The 18,248-nt window shown below is 36.6% G+C and overlaps 1 pseudogene; it reads left to right on the forward strand.

Moving 5' to 3' along the window:
• Nucleotides 1-2,531: 2,531 nt before the first annotated feature.
• LOC102478788 (adenylate kinase 2, mitochondrial-like) lies at nucleotides 2,532-3,365 on the forward strand (annotated as a pseudogene).
• Nucleotides 3,366-18,248: the final 14,883 nt, after the last annotated feature.

Here is an 18,248-nt window from a genome sequence, read left to right on the forward strand (position 1 = left end):
CAACTTTTCCTGAAACTTTTAAGGAGTAATAACGATCATAAAGCAACTATTAAGGGCATGGCTGTATTAAATTCTTCTCTAGAACATATAAAGAAATAATGATTCAAATGTTGGTCTTCTCTTTTCAAGAGTCTTCAGAATTAAGCTCTACTTTTGACCCATGTTCTGGGCATTTAAAAGAAAAACAAATACATATTGGTAGAGCAAAGCCTAATGAACAAGTTGTAAAAGACAACATACAGGGACCAGCAGTTAGTGTAATGGCTATGTCACTGAACTCCCATGTAGTCGAAAGCAGTTTGAGTCCCAGACCCGGTGGCTTAAACTCATGCCGGGCGTATGTGCTTGCATGCCCAATATCCTGAGAGGAGAATAGAGGAGAAAGTATTGCAGCATGGCCATCCCCACTTGGGGGTGATTTCTCACTTTCTGTCTCTCTGTCTCTCTGTCTTTCTGGCTAGTGCACACGCCCTATAGCAAAAAAGCCTCTCACAAAAAAAAAGAAAACAACATACACATATATAATTCACTAGAGCCTCCTTATACAGTGGCACTTCAGTTTATTTCTTCCCTATAATTCCCTTACTTTTATGAACATCTGAAGCCCCCTTCCCCAAAATGCTTGCTTCCTTCCAAAGGAACTATTAGCGATTGAATCAATGCTGTATGTACAAACTAGATTGCCTTAGTGGGTCATCAAAAGCTTAGGCTATTTTAAGGTTTTCACTTATTAGCTTACAGGCATTCTTTTAAGAGGTAATTAATGAGAGCAACATCTAGCAATTACAACAGAAATAATAGACAAGGTGAGAGTGGACTATTCAGAGTTACCGTTGAAATCAACTCATGTAAAGATGACATCAATAATGTTTTCAAAATATATAAAATAGTTTCCTATGTCATTTTCTAGTTACTATTTGATTGAATTATTATTAAAAAGTCAACTTTTGATTATATTGTAAAAAACTTCCAATCACATTGACTATTAGAGTTATGAACTTTTCCAAAAATATATACAGCAGCAGCAAACTTTTATAATAGTCTTGTTCATCATCTTCAAAAATCAGTGAGCTAGGTTCATGTGGAATATATAACAAGGATGGCCAATAGGAATAGATTTTTTGCTTAAACTTATTGTAACATTTTAATTCATTATTATTTTGGAGACCCACTGAAGTGGCGGTAAGACATCAGGGAAAAGCAGCATTCTATAATCTTATGATTAAACCTTAATCTCTTAGTGAACCTCAGTGCCTTGTCTGTGACTTTCAGAAATGCTTCTCTCCTTGGAGGGGAGAAGAAGTCTAGAGCAGACTTGAGTTAGAGTGAGCAAATCGCCCTTTCAATGTGTCAGGCTCTGTCAAAATAGTTTTCCGTGGAGGTAAACAGGACTTTGTTGTAGAGAATGTTAGGCATATTTCAAAACATCCTCTGCTTGAAACATGAAGGCATTTTTGTTTTGAATCTTCGAATAAGGACTTATTTTGGTTTCTGGAGGTAACACTTTCAATAGTGTGTGTCTGCTCTTCCTAAAATGGCAACAGCAGTTTTTTGTCAATGTGGTTATTTTTGTTTGTTTTTTAAATCAAGTTTGTCCAAACCCAGCCTTCACTAAGTCATCAACAACACTGTTTAAGTGTTCCTGTCAGTTTCCATCTCCAGTGACTTTTGCTTCAAAAAATTTGTTCTTGGCTATCATCCTCTATTTTTGCCTGTCTCTCCAGATTTAAGAGTGGTAGTGTGTTTGGCAGCCTGTATTCTCTAGTGGACCTAAGAAATTACATTGATTTCCAGTTTTTTCATCTTTGTTATTGTTTTAAAAACAGAAGTGATTATTTTATTGTTCTTATGTCAGAACTAAGACCGTGAGGTCAGCAGGTGGAGTGGCGGTTGAGGCACTGGATTCCCACGTGGCCGACCAAAGTTCGAACACTGGACCTGGTGGCTTCCTTTCTCATTTTCCCTCTCTTTCTCTCTTCTTATCTTTCTTTGGTCAGATTAAATAATGATAATAGTAATAAATAAAATGTAATAAATATTATAAAATAATTAAGACAGGAAATCTGGACATTTGTTTTTTTAGTTATTGAGATTTCTTTTAATTTTTAACTTTTTAAATCATTATTATTATCTTAATTTGCTACAAGGCACGTGCATTCACTAGATAGAGACAGAGAGAGTGAGAGAGAGAGAGAAAGTGAGAAAGCAAGCCACCACGTCTGGGTCTTGAACCATAATCAGCCATGTGGGAGTCTAAGCCTTTGACCAACACACCACTGGTGACCCAATATTTTTTTTCACTTTATTTTGTCAATTAATTTTATTTATTAATTAATCTTATTATTATTATTTGGGCTCTATCATTGTACATCTCTATAGTACACTGCATTTTTTTTAACATATGGATGTAATTTGGGACACTCAAGTCAATGATACTATATATACATCATTTTCAACAGAGAACTTTACTTTGTTTCTTCCCTTTGCCTCCCTCACCCAGCCTCGCCCTCCCTTTAAGCCTTTGGTAGAATATGGCCCCCAATACGACAGTGCTGGAACCTGGGTATCCTAAAGACATGGGGGCAGTGCTGCTGAGGCCAGCTGGAGCAGGCAAGGAGACCCAGACTGAGGTGAGTTGTCCTTGTTGCTCACCAGCACCTGATGCCCTCGTCCTCGGCAATGTTGACATATTCTTCCTATTTCTGCCACCCTCAGTTATTAGGTAACCTGCAGCTTCAACATGTTTAGTCCCAGACTCTGCAGGTTTGCTGGGACTGACCGGACACCCAGATTGGACACTGGGGATGTGCTGAGGGCCATAGTGGCTACTCAGAACTAGGGAAAAAAAGCTGAAAGCAACTATGGATGATGGGAAACTGGTGAGTGAGGAAATGGTGGTGGACATCATTGAGAAGAATTTCGAGACCCCTTCATGCAAAAATGATTTTCTTCTGGATGGCTTCCCTCGGACTGTGAGGTAGGCAGGAATGTTTGATGACCTCGTTGAGAAGAGGAAAGAGAAGTTCGGTTCTGTGATTGAATTCAGCATTCCCAGCTCCATGCTGATCTGAAGAATCATAGGAGGACTGATTCACCTCAGGAGTTGGTGTTTCTACCATGAGGAGTAAAACCATCCCCACAGTAGCATATGAAAGATGTTATCACCAGGGAACCCTTGATCCACTGATCAAATGACAATAAGAAGGTGTAGAAAATCCCCCTGGAGGCCTGCCACTCTCAGACAGACCACCCTACTCATGGAGTACTACAGGAAACTAGGCATCCTCTCTGCTGTTCATGTGTCACAGACCCTGGATGTCGTTCATGCATGCACCCAAGCAGCCTTTTCCAAAGCCACATGCTAGTAACAGAAGCCAAGAGAGTCCACTCCATGGCTCATCACCCCACGTTGTGATCCCCATTCTTAGGTGTTGGGTGGAGGGAAGGGTGGTCCAGGAAAGGATGGAGAGGGAGAGGTGGGAAGGGGCTCAAGAGGAGGGTTCAGAAGAGCAGCAGTGTTGTTCTAGTGAGGCAGTGTCTTCTACACATAGTTGGGAGTTTTAGAAGTAGAAGCAGAGGGGGGAATTATTATTATTATTATTATTATTGAAAACACTGTGATTGGAGGGTGAGGGCAGACATAGAGAGATACAGTGTTATTTCTAAGGAATCGGGTTTTCATTTACTCTGGACTGATGACAATACTTCCTATAGCCAATGCCATAAGACCTCACCTGTTATCTCAAATCCTCATGGGTTTCCAGGCCACGGATGCAGGAAATCCAATGTTGTCCTGTCTGTATTGTAGCTTGGAACAGGGAGGGTTTGGCTACTCCCCTGGCTCCCCACACCATAACATTAAAATTTTATCTCCATTTTTGAAAGAGATAAGGGGTGTCTTTGAGGTGATGGTAGATCAGCAAATAAAGTTTACTGGAGTCACAGTGAGGGGAACAGAGGCTTGTCTCTCTTCTTCCCACTGGCTTACCACTGATTCACCAGTCCATTGTTCCTATGGGTAAATGCTCAATAGCCATCTGGCATATGTCACAATCCTACACCCTCACCTTCTCTCACCCACTTGGTGACGGGACCTTTTAAATAAATGAGAGTACCCTGAGTGAGCTACCTCACCCAAAGATTGTCCTATGCTGGGGTCACTTGACAGTACTGTGATATATTCTTTTCAGTGAGGTACCTTTCTTAACCAACCAAATGCTGCCTTATTTGCTTTCTAAATCAATAAAGTATAAAAGTTAAAAAAACAGGTAAGTCTTTGGTGTCTACACTTATACTCCCTACTACCTTTACATATCTGCCATAGAGTACGGACATTCAGAATATATTGAGCAGGGTTGTACATCGTGTATCTTTCAGAGTCTGACTTATTATTCATTGTGGTTGAATAATATTTCATAGTGCATATATTTGCCACAGTTTTAAAATCCAGTCATCAATTTTTGGGCAATTAGAATTAATTAGTTCCATGTCTTTGCAATTGTGAATAGCACTCAGTAAACATGGATATGCAGATGTCTCTAAGTAGCTTTCTATCCTTGGAATAAATACCAAGAAGTGGGATTATAGTATCATATAGTAATTCTACTTGTAGGTTTCTGAAGACTCTCCATATTGTTTTCCACAATGGTTGCATGAATTTCCATTTTGACCAGGTGTAGGTGCAAGTGAAATCCTTTTTCACCACAACCTTGCCAGCACTTCTCATTCTTTCTTTCCTTGATCATAATCATTCTGACTTGGATTAAATGGTATGTCATTGTAGTTTTGATTTGCATTTATCTAATAAGAGAGGTTGAACATTTTTTCCATATGCAGTTTGGCTAATCATATACCTTCCTTGGGGAATTGCCTATTCAGTTAATTGTCCATTTTTAATAAAAAATTCAATTTTCTAAATGGAGATTCTGTATCTTTATTGAAACTTAACTTTCATTCATTTCAAGTACATTTTTCTTTACATGTTTTATGAAAAATCATTATTATAATAACTTTAAAGTCTTCATCTGATTTGGAGCATTAATTTATGAAAAGTCAACTGGAATTCTAAAAGATAATATGTTAAAGCACTAGATCAATTTGGTGATTATTGCAATTTTAATGAAATTAAGTATTCAACCATAAACATAGGATTTTTTTTCAAGTCTGCAATTTCTTTCAACAGTAATTTGCTCTCTTCACCTCTTGAGATTTTAGGCATGCCCACACATGTGCCTGACATGATTTTCAATCCACTAGTTCTGGGACTTGAATCATGGTTGACCATGTGAGAGTCTAGTGCCTTAACTAGACTACACCACGTATTGTCCCCCACACATCTTAACTTACTAGAAACAGCCTCAGAGTTACAAGAACTTACTTATAGTGTGTTATAAAATAGTACTCTTTAAATCTACATTCTCTTTCCTCCCTTTATTTTGTATTGTTATTATATGCATTACATCAATAAAAGTTAAAAAGTTAATGAACCATCTTTATAATTGTGATCTTATATACTTTGAGTATGTTAAAGAATCTGAGAGAAGAGAGAGTAAGGATGTATTTATGGGTTTCTTTGTTTATTAACCTTCTCACTTATAATTTCAGTTTTACTTTATATGCTTTATTTGGGGTCATTTAATTTTAAACTTTTTAAATAGTTAATACTTTAAAAAAGCTTTTTTAAGTTTTCAAGAAAACTGAGCCAAAAGTACAGAGTTCCCACGTACCCACACCCTTACACATTCACAACCTTCTCTACTATAAATGTTGTTTACCAGAATGGTATTTGTGTTAAAGATTGAGAAACCTACTTTGATGCACCAGTATCACCCTAAGTCTATAGCTTACATTAGAACTTATTCCTAGTGTTGTACCTTCTATGGTTTTGGACAAATAACAGCATGCATCCATCACCATAGTATCAAACAAAGTAGTTTCATCATGCTACAAATTCTCTGCATTCTTCTTACTCATTGTCCCTGCTTTCTAACCAAAAGAAACAAGTGATCACTTACTATTCTCATAGTTTTCCCTTTCTAGAATGTCATATAGTTGGAATTATATATTAAGTAGCTTTTTAAGATAATTTTCATTCACTTAGTATTAATGTGTTTAATTTTATTTATTTATTTATTTGTTTGTTTGTTTGTTTTTTACAGCCATGATAGCTCATTTTTTTGAGGCTGAATAACATTTTGTGGTCTGGATATAGATATATCTATATATATATTAGAGGTTTTTGCTATAGGGCACGTACACTCGCCAGACAGACAGACAGAGACAGAGAGACAGAAAGCGAGAAATCACCCCCCAGGGGGGATGGCCACGCTGTAATCCCTTCTCCTCCATTCTCCTCTCAGGATCTTGGACACGCATGCACATGCGCCCAGCATGAGTTTTTAAGCCACCGGGTCCGGGACACGAACCGCGGTCAACTACGTGGGAGTCCTGCAACATAGCCATTATGCTAACTGCTGGTCCCATGGTCTGGATATATTCTATTTAACCACTTACCTATTGAAAGACATTTTTCTTGCATCCAACTTTTCATGATTATGAATAAAGGTACTGTAAACATTTGTGTAAGAGTTTCTGTGTGAATGTAAGTTTTCACCCCTTTAGGTAGATACCAAGAAGCATGATTGTTGCGTCATATGATACAAATATGTTTAGTTTCATAAGAAGCTCTCAAACTGGCTGTATCATTTTGCTCCCACACCACCAACGAATGAGAATTCATGTTGCTTCACATTCTCACCAGCATTTCATAGTGTCCATGTATTAGATTGTGATCATTCTGATAGTTCTGCAGTAGATAAGTCTAATTGTTTAAATGTGAAATTCCCTAATAACATATGTTGTTGAACATCTTTTCATATGCTTACTTGCCATTTATGGGAGGGGTTGTCTTCAAAAAATAGATTATTTTTGCTCCAAAATAAATTAGTATTACAATACAGCTGACTAGGATCAATTTGAAGCACTGAGAAGGACAAGGAATCAGTTTGAAAAGAGTCTCTATCAGAGCAATGTGAACTTGGCTAAAATTGAAACCGAACAAACATCAACTTTATGGTGAAGCTTGGGTCAAAGAATGGTGAAATCATTGATGCTTCATTAAAAGTTTATGAGGACAGTATTCCAAAGAAATGGCCAGTTCACAAATGAATAGCTTGCTTTAAGAAGACAAGATGATGTTGAAAATGATGCTAAGCACTTGATGGTGAGAGGGGAAAAGTGAAATCTCTTTTGTCTACCTTTTAAGCATGAAATCTCTACTTTATAAACTGGAGCAAGAGCAGTCAGGATCCCAGGTTTTCACAGTATTGAACTCAGGGTACAGCCTTGCTGCATGAGTAGGGGCCAGAAAGATGAAAGGAACCCCATCCCTCACCATACTTGCCCAGAGTCCAGCTTCAGCAATGGCTAGATGGAAGGAAGAGATATGATTTTTATTAGCTCCACACAGGAAGACAGCCCTCCTTCTGAAAGTTTCATCAAAAGAAGCCCTGTGGGAACCAGCAGTTAGCGTAATGGCTATGTCGCTGAACTCCCATGTAGCCGACCTCGGTTCAAGTCCTGGACCAGGTGGCTTAAACTCATGCAGGGTGCATGTGCATGCGTGCCCAAGATCCTGAGAGGAGAATGGAGGAGAAGGGATTGCAGCATGACCCCTGAGGGGGTGATTCATCACTTTCTTTCTCTCTGTCTCTGTCTTTCTGGCGAGTGCATACACCCTGTAGCAAAAATCTCTCAAAAAGCAAACAAACAAGCAAAAGCCCTTTGTGCTTGGCTGTCCCACGCTGGTGTGGAGTTTTGATGTAATGGAGCAGGGAATGACAAAAAAAGCAAAGTTCATGGTTCAAATACCAGTAACTCTCACAGTTCTTACCAAGTTTTAATAGATGATTTCGAATAAATGTTTGTTTTTTAATTTGGTCTTATGTTCTTAGGGTCATTTTTAGAGACCTTAAATGTCTTTACTTTAGTTTTTAGCAGTCTCACTAAACACTGAGTCCACAGAGTTCCTCACACATTTAAGAGTTCTTAACTTATTTTTACTGTATTTTACAAAAACTCTAGTCCATGACATACAGAAAAACAAGCAAACAAAAACACACTGGAGTGCTGCAGCAAATACTTTTGGAAGCATTTTATGATGGAGTTGTTTAATCCTTAGCACTTTTTATCTGTGTCTGTAGCAAACCCTATTTTGAGATGTGTGATTGAATTAACTACGTGAGAAAATAAAAGGATCAATTGAATGAAATAACCTCTGCTTTTCTTAAACAATTTTGTTCAGTTAAAATTCTTAAAAATTTTGCTTGTAAAATAGTGGATAAATTGCTGTAACTTTTTTCATTATTCATAATAGAGTCCATGCACATAAGAGAGAAAGATTTTAATCCTCCATAGGGTCCAGGCATACCATTATTCACTCCCTCTAGCCCATTGTCTCTTGGGTACTCACCTGAGCCTGGCTTGTTTCAGACTGATGGACCAGAGATTGGAACAGCGGTGACCATGTGGAGACCCAGCTTCCCTTGACCAGGACTTCACCACTGTGCTATATAGCAAGCCCAATAAATTATTTTGGGCTTTTAAAAAGAAGGAAGGAAAAAGAACCAGATCTGATGCATAATCTGGGTTTTCTTTTTTAGTTTTTGTCATAGTGCAAAAACTAAGTGTAAGTGTACTTATAGAAGAGAGAGAGAGAGAGAGAGACTGAGAAAGGATCCCCCAGGAGGGATGGTCACTCCACAATCCCTTCTCCTCTATTCTGCTCTCAAGTTTAGGGGAATATACACACAGAGAGACACACACACAGTCATACCTGTCATGTTTTGTAAGCTGCTAGGTCCCAGACTCAAACCACACAGTTGGCCATTGTGGGATTCAGCCATCCCAACCATCATGCCACTGGATGGTCCCCAAATTTGGTTTTGTCTCTCTCTGAATATACAATGACTGTGGGGGAAGCATTTTTTTTTTATTGTATACACTTATAAAAGGAGGGCATGCAACACTCTTACACACCAACTTTGGATTCTTTTTAGATGGTACTATACTAAATTCAGATACTGTCTTACCCTGGTAGGTTATCTGTACCTAACATTAGTGTACAACTCTGTTCTTTGAATACTTATAGATTACTACTTACTTCATTACCTCACAATTATTTGTTCATCTAACTCTTTTATCTATAAACACTAGTCTTGATAGAAGAGGAAATGCTGAGTTGAAATCTAAAATAATATCTTTAACATGAAAGATGCCCAACTCAGTTATTTCAAAATTTATTTTTTAATTAACTGAATTTTGTCAACTATGTTTGCTTCTGAAGCCTACTTCTTATTACCATTTAATATAGGGTAGAAGTATGCTTGTCTTCTATGTTTTGTCTTTTTAACTTTTTCGAAAATTGAATAACTTTAAACTTTACCCTTTCTCTTTTAGCTACTCCCTCTTTCAATTTTTCTTAAGACATGCTGCTAGACTTTTCTATTAAGAATTACTATTCAACCGTGCTGTGTATAGAGGCTGTATTTTCCCTACTTTCAGGTAAATGGCTAGAAAGGACAAATACAGAAAGTTCAAAGAAATAGGCCAGAAGGTTATTCAGCTATAGATGCAAGGAAAAGTATTTTGTGAGTATGTCACTCTTTTGTAGGATCATGATAGAATAGAGTTTAAATTTTGCAGCTAGGAACAAATTTAGATAGTAAACTTTAAATTGATTAGATGCTCTTTTATCACTTTTTTCACTAAACAAAGCAAAAAGAAAATCATACACATATTTAAAAAATCCAGAGTGAGTGTGATGGTGTGCGCCAATTATCTCAACAACGCATGCGTTTGAAGCAGGAAGATCATGACCCAGAGAGACCCTATATTTTAAAAATATGTATCTTAGCAGAAAAGTATGCTGGTGAGGATGCTAATTTGTAGCACCTCGTTTCAAAAAAATCTAGACAAATATTATATTTATGCTCATCTAGATGTAGTCATTTTTGTCTGTATTGGATTAAATAACCAATCGTTTCCTAGGCATCTTTTCTTTTCCATTTTCACAATTCTTTTTTGGCCCACGTTCATATGAGATGCAGCAGTAGACATATATTTTGATAGTTGCCTTTGTTTTGTAAATTAAAGGACACCAGTCTTCCTGTGCTATTTATTTTAGTTAGAGTATTGCTTTAAAGATTTTTTTATGATGTGCTTATAATTTATTTACTTATTTTTAAGGTTTTTGTCATAGGATACATATGCTTACCAGACAGAGGTAGAGAAAGAAACAGTGAGAGGGAAAGTAAGAAATCACCCATGAGGGGAAGGCCATGCTGCAATAACTCCTCCTACATTTTTTTCCTGGGATTTTGGATGTGTGCACACACACACGCACACACACACACACACACACACACACACACACACACACATGCCCAGCACGAGTTTGAAGCCACCAGATCTAGGACTTGAACTGCAAGGCCATGTGGAATTCTACCTCTTTAATAGCTACACCACCTGCTGGTCTTGTAATTTCGAAATTGAAAATTGAAAGCTACAGATAACTTTCTTTGCAGGTGAATTTAATGGAACTAAAAGATGGAAGTTATATAGTAACCAACTTTGTTACAATTAGTTGAAAAAAATACTGTTTTTATCTTACTCATGCTATCACGTTCATTGTTTGGTCTGAAAGAAATTTTTCAGTTGCAGTAAAAGGCAAGTTCCTTTGAGCACACCTTGTTTGTGTCCTTCCTGTTAATGGTAAGAATCTCATATCTAAATATGTTTGATTCTGTCTTTAAGAAGTATGCCAAATTTGTGGTAGACTTTTACCATTACATATGTGTTTAAATATTTCTGATGACTTTATTTATTTCTTCTGAGGTTCCCCACACATTTATTAGTTAATATATTTAAAACATCCATTTGACAATTTCCAAATAATTTTTAGATTAAGATGGTGTCTCATTTTATGTTCTGTTGCTATAAAAGTTACCTGAAACCAGGTCATTTATATAAAACAGAAATGTATTTGGTTCATGGTTCTGAATGCTAGGAAGTCCATGAATAAGACACCAACATCTAGCCAGGCTCATCCCCTGGTAGAAGGGCAGAAGGCAGAAATAAGTCCATAAGACAGAAAGGGGAATCAGGCCGAACTTACTTTTTGTCAGGAACTCATTCCAGCAATAGCTAACCCACTCCCTGACAAAATCATTAATTTATTCATGAGACCAAAACCCTCATGATCTAATCCTAAAGGCCCCACTTCTTAGTTTACTGTTAACATTGGCAGTTAAATAGCAACATGAGTTTTGACAAGAACATTCAACATAGAAGGAATAGTTACTAGAAGTTTATTGAGAATTATAATATTGCTTCAAAAGCTCTAGAGGCCCAGTCATAATGGTACAGGTAGTAGGGAATCACTCTGTAATGCTGGGGTTATGTAAGAGAACACAGCTCAGATCCTGAATCAACCCAGAATATGTTGGACACACATGCTAGTGAACCTTGCCAGCTGGAAGACTCCGGGGGCTTGTAGTTTGATAAAACTCTGTTGAGAATGCCTTTTTCCCTTTCTCTCTCTCTCCCTCCCACACAGGAAATAAAACAAATAAAGAAAAAAAATCTAGAAAAGCCATTCCTGCAAATTCAGTGTTATGCTCAGAAGGTTATATGCAAGACAGTGAGAACGAGAAGAAATTCCTCATAGGGACATACATTTGATTCTCCCATACATCTTCCAAAAGCTATATTGATCAATGTGTAGATTAGAAAAGGCAGTCAATTTCCACTGTTAGATTGCATGTGGACATGCTGAACATGTGAGTGAGCCAACTTTTGGTGGACAGAAGAATTGGGAAGGTAATCATAATGTGACCAGATCCCTTGAAGAGTGCTCTTTTCTCTCTCTCTCACTCTCTCTCTCTCTCTCACACACACACACATGTGCACGTGTGCTCGATTATGAATAAAGAAAAAAATGTAGAAAATGAAAACACTGAGTTTTTGTTTGGCTTTGCCACATATGAGTATGAAATGGCGGGCAGGTTGACTAACCTTTCTCTACCTCGCTTTTAGTTCTATAAAATTAGAAAAAAGCTAGACCAAGAACAATCTCCTAATCTCTTGAGAACTGAGTGTGAGTATCCCCTCCCACACACACTCTTGAACACTGCACATGGACAAGTGCTGGGTGAGACGGAAGTAATAGATGAGTGTCAGCTCTTAGCATTGTTCATGAAGAGATGTATGAAATAATTAGAAAACCATGTAATTTGGCACCTTACAAGTTTCTGCTAAATTAGTGGTACAATACGTAAATATACAATTGTGTCTTAAGATAGTGAAGAGGGCCCAGCAGGTGGCATGATAGTTAAGGTGCTGGACTCCACATGGCCAACCACGGTTCAAATTCCCCACCTGGCAGCTTGCTTTCTCACTTTCCCCTTCTCTCTCTCTCTGTCTCGTTGGTCAATTTTTTAAAAAAAATAACAATAACAAATAAAATTAAATGAAGAAATAATTTTTAAAAGATAGTGAAGAATATTCAGAATATGTCAAATTATAATTTCTACTTGACCTAATTAAAAATATAATTTTTTTCTACCATATAACATTTACAAATTTATGACAGACACACTATGCTATTTTTAAATTAATTGAATGAATGTGAAGAAAATTAATATTTAACTTGGTATCTTACATTTCCAGTATATTATTACCTATCTTTATAAATTATATTAGTGAATACACAAGTGTGGATATTAATTTTCTTTCAATTATCTTTGAACAAGAGGCACACTAAGTTATCACAGAATTTGTGCTATATGAAATAGTATTTTTTTATATTTAATTTTAAAATAGTTATCAGATCAGCTGGTTTTGAGTTAATAATAATGTATCTTTTCCAAGCACTGATTAGAAACATTGTATAGTGTTTGCAACATTAGCAACTAGTAAAAAGCCACAATGACTGTTTATGACCACATGATTTGATTCTCAGCATGTTAATGATTCTTTAAAGAAATGCAAACTGATTTAAAAATAATATAAAAAACTACTTATCATAAAAGCCTGTAGTAAAATCTCCGTGAAGTTTAATCCTTTTCTAATTTTATGTGTTTTATGCTGTAATTTTTAAGAGACTTGATTAGATTCAAGGGAAAAAAAGTCTTACTGAAATAAAGATAATGACTCACATTGAATAATTTCCTTTCTCCAAATAAGCCATGATAATTGAAAATTGTGGCTTTAGGGGTTAAGTTTAATTGTCTTTAAAATGATCTTTTCATTGTTGACTAACTATTCAAATGAGGTCTGATTTGGAACAGTCATCCTTTTTAAAGGCCTTTGACAAATATTACCAGGTGTCACGTATCCACATACCCAGCTCAATTATTCGTCCCCATAATTTGGCGGCCAGAATGAAGTTCAGAATCAGACTGGTCTTTTCTCGCCATTCTGAGTGGGTCAAGAGTTTAGTGTCAAATCCCTTTGTGTTTGACTTATACGTGTAATATCCCTGATCTTTGTAAGGTGTTAGTATTCCGAACACCTGAAAATTAAGCCAACATTTTCAGCCTCTTTCACCAGAACACAACTCACATTTATCAGGTGTTCAGTGATTGAAAGGGAGACCAGGAGGTGCCAGTTCCTGGAAGCTCATGGTCAGGGCTGGGTGTGTTCTCTGTGGCAAGCACTGGCTTTGCTGAGAGTGCTGCACTCCGGAGGGTCCCCTTTGTGAGCACACTGACAGCTGGCTCAGTTCTGCTTCGTCAGGTCGCTGCCCAGGAGCCCAGCTGCCTGTTTCTGGGGATATGGTCAGCAAGAGGACTGATGAGATTTCAGTTAATCAAATTTTACACAGGCCAGTAAGTTTGCTTCTGCAACTTCTAAGCAAAATCCTGCCAAGTCCACTTTATGTAAAGTGTGAACTTAGAAGTTTCTGCAGCTGCTTTCTCAGGCAAGAGTTTTCCAGTAGGAAGGCCATAGGGATAAGATTCTCTTTGTCATTCATTTTCAAATGCTGATGAACATACAAGAAGTCAAACAGTGGTAAGAGGCAAGTGTCATGCATATTTCCCCTAAATTACAAGACTCCTCATCACAGGTAAGAAGTATTGAAAAAACTCAGTACAGGTCAAGCTAGCTTGTAATGAGATGGTTAACTCCTTGCTTTACCTTTATGTCAAATGAAGGCTGACTGAGGTCCTGGATATGAAAATCCTCCTTTCACAGTGGACCCCACAAACTAAGACCAACAGTGAGTATTTGAATACATGGGGATGGATGACTCAATGTTCTCAAACATACTGAAGAGCTTATGAACAAGTCATATTTTCCCTGGAAGCATTTTATATCTGTTTCCCAAAATGACAACTCTGCTTGATCAAGATATTATGCACAGGCTAATTATAACACAGTTGAATATTGTTCATCTTTTCCAACACCGTTCCCATGGTTTTGCCCTTTATCCACTCCCATGATATCAGCAGAATGTAACTGACCATATTGACTCTAATGTGTTGTTCCAGTTCATCTTTCATATTCCTGCTCTTCTAATCTTTCGAAACATTCATTTAAAGATTGGCCTTCTCGGGGACCAGCAGGTGGCATGGCGGTTAAGGCGCTGCACACTCCCACATGGCCGACCAGGGTTCATGTCCTGAATCTGGTGGCTTGCTTTTTCACTTCCTCTCTCTCTCACTCTCACCCTCTGTCTCTTTCTGGTCAAATTGAAAAATAAGTGAATGAATAAATAAAATATAATAAATATTTATTTTAAATAAAAAAAAAGATTGACCTTCTCTAAATCTTAAACCAATTAGAAAGTTCATTTTCCTTTAAGATTTTCCTAAGCAAGACATTCAATATAGCCACAACTGGTACTACCGAACTTCCCCAGTTTAATTTTAGAACTTGTATGTTATTTCCAAAAATATCCTCTAATAAGGTGAAAACAAAACTGAACAGAACTCATTCATCTGTTCTTTTTCTCACTTTTTTTATTCTCCTTCGTAGTGCTTCCTTTGAGTAAAATGTCCTTCTTTTCATTCTCTGTCCTGCCACTCAAATTTCTAATCAGTCTGTGAGACTCAATTTCCTAGAGCAAGAATTAATCCCTTCTTTATTTATGAAACTATTATACTGAGTCATGATTACACATTTGTTTGTAGGATGCCCCCTATTATCCCAGAGCTCCTTCAGAGAAGGGCCTCCTTGAGGAAGGACCATTTACATTCATGACTTTATCACTGTTACCTAGAACAGAGAAGAATATCGTCTATACCAGATTTATATCCATTGAATCAATAAACATTTTGAAAAGAGAAAAAAATTGATAACATTTTATGAATGTTGATTGGTCAGAGAATCTATTAGATATGTTTATATTTGACATGCCATCTTCCCCGCCCCTCGCCCCCCCGGCAAGGTTTTTGCCATAAGGCTCCTATGGTCGCTGGATAGGAGACAGAGAGAGACAATAAGAGGGGAAGTGAGAAATCATTCCCCAAGAGGGATGGCCAGGCTTCAGCCTCTTCTCCATTTTCCTCCTGGGATGTTGGGCATGCATGCGCATGGATCCAGTCAGCCACACAGGAGTCCAGCACCTCAGCCATTATCCTACCTGCTGGCTCCCTGATACCTACCTTATTAATTATAATTCGTCCTGACTGGTATGTTTTCGTTTCTCCCTCACAATACATTTTACAAATATACATTAGAATTATTTTATAATTTTTCTATGGTCTTTGTAGATGTGCCTTTTTATACTTTTTTTTTTTAATTACAGAAAGAGAGAAAAAAGAGAGAGAATGATCAGAAGAAGTAGAGAGAGATAAATAAGTATGTTTTGATAAGGTCTTGCCATGTCGTGATCTTCCAGCTCTGGTTTCAAAGCTAGCCAGGAATAATGTGTATACATCCCCACTGAGGGTGTTCAGTTTGTCCTAGGAACCAATTTGGGCTTCTCATAGGGCTTTTACCCTTCCAAGTAGTGCCAATATCTGTGTGCTAGTATGATTAGGCCTTTGCTTTGTTATATCATGACTTTTCTAGGGTTTAATGTTTGCTTAACTTTTCTAAGTCCTTTTCCACTTCATATTGTATCAATCATGTAAAATATAGCAATTTATGGAGGCCAGTAGGTGGCGTGGTGGTTAAAGGTGCTGGATTCTTATATGGCCAATGGCGGTTTGAGTCCCAGACCTGGCAGTTTGCTTTCTTGCTTTCCCTTTCTCTCTCTTTCTCTGATCAAATTTAAAAAAATAACAGTAACAAATAGAATAAAAAACAACCCGCAATTAAGTAATCAGGTTGATACATATTCTCTGCCCTTTTATTTTACAGCTATAACATGCATTATGTCTACGTTCATTATAAAACCTCACAAGGCAATTTTATATTTTCAAAATAGATCATGTTTTAATATGCTTATGTGTTGTATGTGCTATGACGTAAGTGGATAAAAGTACTTAAAAATAAAAATGTTTATTTATTCTACCTAGATGTTTAATATTATTATACTCAATAGCCTATACTGAACAAATTATTTTTTCTGTTGTTATTTCTTTTCAGTCTAAACAAATTCCTTTAGATAGTCTTGTATTGCAGAATTTTGTTTTTCTTTAATAGAAAATATCTTTATTTCTTATATCTTTAGGGATATTTTTGCTAGATACTTAGTTCTTGATTAGTTTTTTTTTCCCTGTTCTTTTATTTAAGAAGAAAAAGAAAAGTTCCCATCAGTCATTTTTTAAAATGTTATTCAAGTTCTAATGGCTTTTTAGGGATTTTGATGAGAAATCTATTATTAATCTCCTCACTGCACTGCATGCAGCGATGGCATTTTCCCCCAAGATAAATTTTAAGGTGTTTTCTTTATCTTTAGCTTTCAACTGTTTGAATGTGCTGTATTTGAATATAGGCATTTTTGTGTTATTGTATTTTGCTTATTGAGTATCTTGTGCCAAAAATATTTTGTCTTTTATTAAATTTGGTACATTGTAGGTCATTATTTATTTAATTAAGTCTTTTTTTGTTTCTATTTCTCTTTTATGAGATTCCAATTCTGGAACATTTGGCATTGTTTAACAGATATTTTAGCTTTGGTTCATCTTTTTTACACTTTTTTCTCTCCGTTCTTCAGACTGAATTATTTTTATTAATCTGAATCCAAATGTATCTACTCTTTCCAATATAAGCTCTATGTAGTTTTAGGTTTATCTGTGGTTATCTTATTTCAGTTATTTTCACTTTCATTTCTAGAATTTTTATTTTTTAGCAATTTTATTGTTTATTCATATTCCAACAAAGAAAGACACACAAATCTCATTACATTCATATTTTGTTATAGCTAATTTAGGCTAGTACACAATTTTATACTTTTTTTTAGTTTTATTATTATTATTATTATTATTTGGCTGAATTCAACATTGGGTTAATATCAGAATTACTACTGGTTGGTTTTTATTTCTCCCGTGAAGATATTTGATTTTACTGGTGCTCCCTGCATTAGTTTTTTGGGACTGTTTCCTGGCATTATGAATGTTAAATTGTGGCAATTCTAAATTGTGTTCTTATTCTTTGAAATGTTGACCTTAGTGTTATGTAGTAGTTATTCTAACTGTACTTTAACTAAAAACTTTTGGGGAAAGTAGTCAATAACATTTCAGAAAAATTTGTCTTTATCTAAAATGACTTTGAATACATTGCATACAAGGGTGAGTCAGACACCTATGAGAAACGTGGAGAGACAAAAATGGAGATTCTGTCTCTGGCTCTCTGGAATTTTCTCTTTCTCATCAGTGGCCATAGTTTGCCATCTTCAGTTTCTTTTTTTCCCCTGGCCAGAATGTTGTTTTCTTTCTTTTTTTGTTTTTCACTACTAGCCTGTGTCCTGTGAAAGGCATGTAGGCAGATCTGAAAGCTGCAGAAATGGCAGACTTATTTCTCCTCCACACATGTATGTGCTCCTCACAAGAGCTTGTCTGTTCCTGTTCACTCTCCTGTGACTTTAGTAATTGCTTTTTGCATTTTGTCCAGATTTTATGGTTGTTTTATGAAGGTAATAACACAATAGAATTTGCTCCATTATTACCAGAAGCCAAAAGTCAGTAATCTGTTTTTTAATGAGATAGCAATTATTATGTTCTTGTCTCTCAAGCTCAAACCGACTATTTTATATTCTGCTCTTGAGAGGCTGGTGCTGAGTCTCTGAACTACATTTCTCT

This window comes from Tupaia chinensis, unplaced genomic scaffold, assembly GCF_000334495.1.
Source record: "Tupaia chinensis unplaced genomic scaffold, TupChi_1.0 Scaffold000022_1, whole genome shotgun sequence".
Taxonomy (NCBI): Eukaryota; Metazoa; Chordata; class Mammalia; order Scandentia; family Tupaiidae; genus Tupaia; species Tupaia belangeri.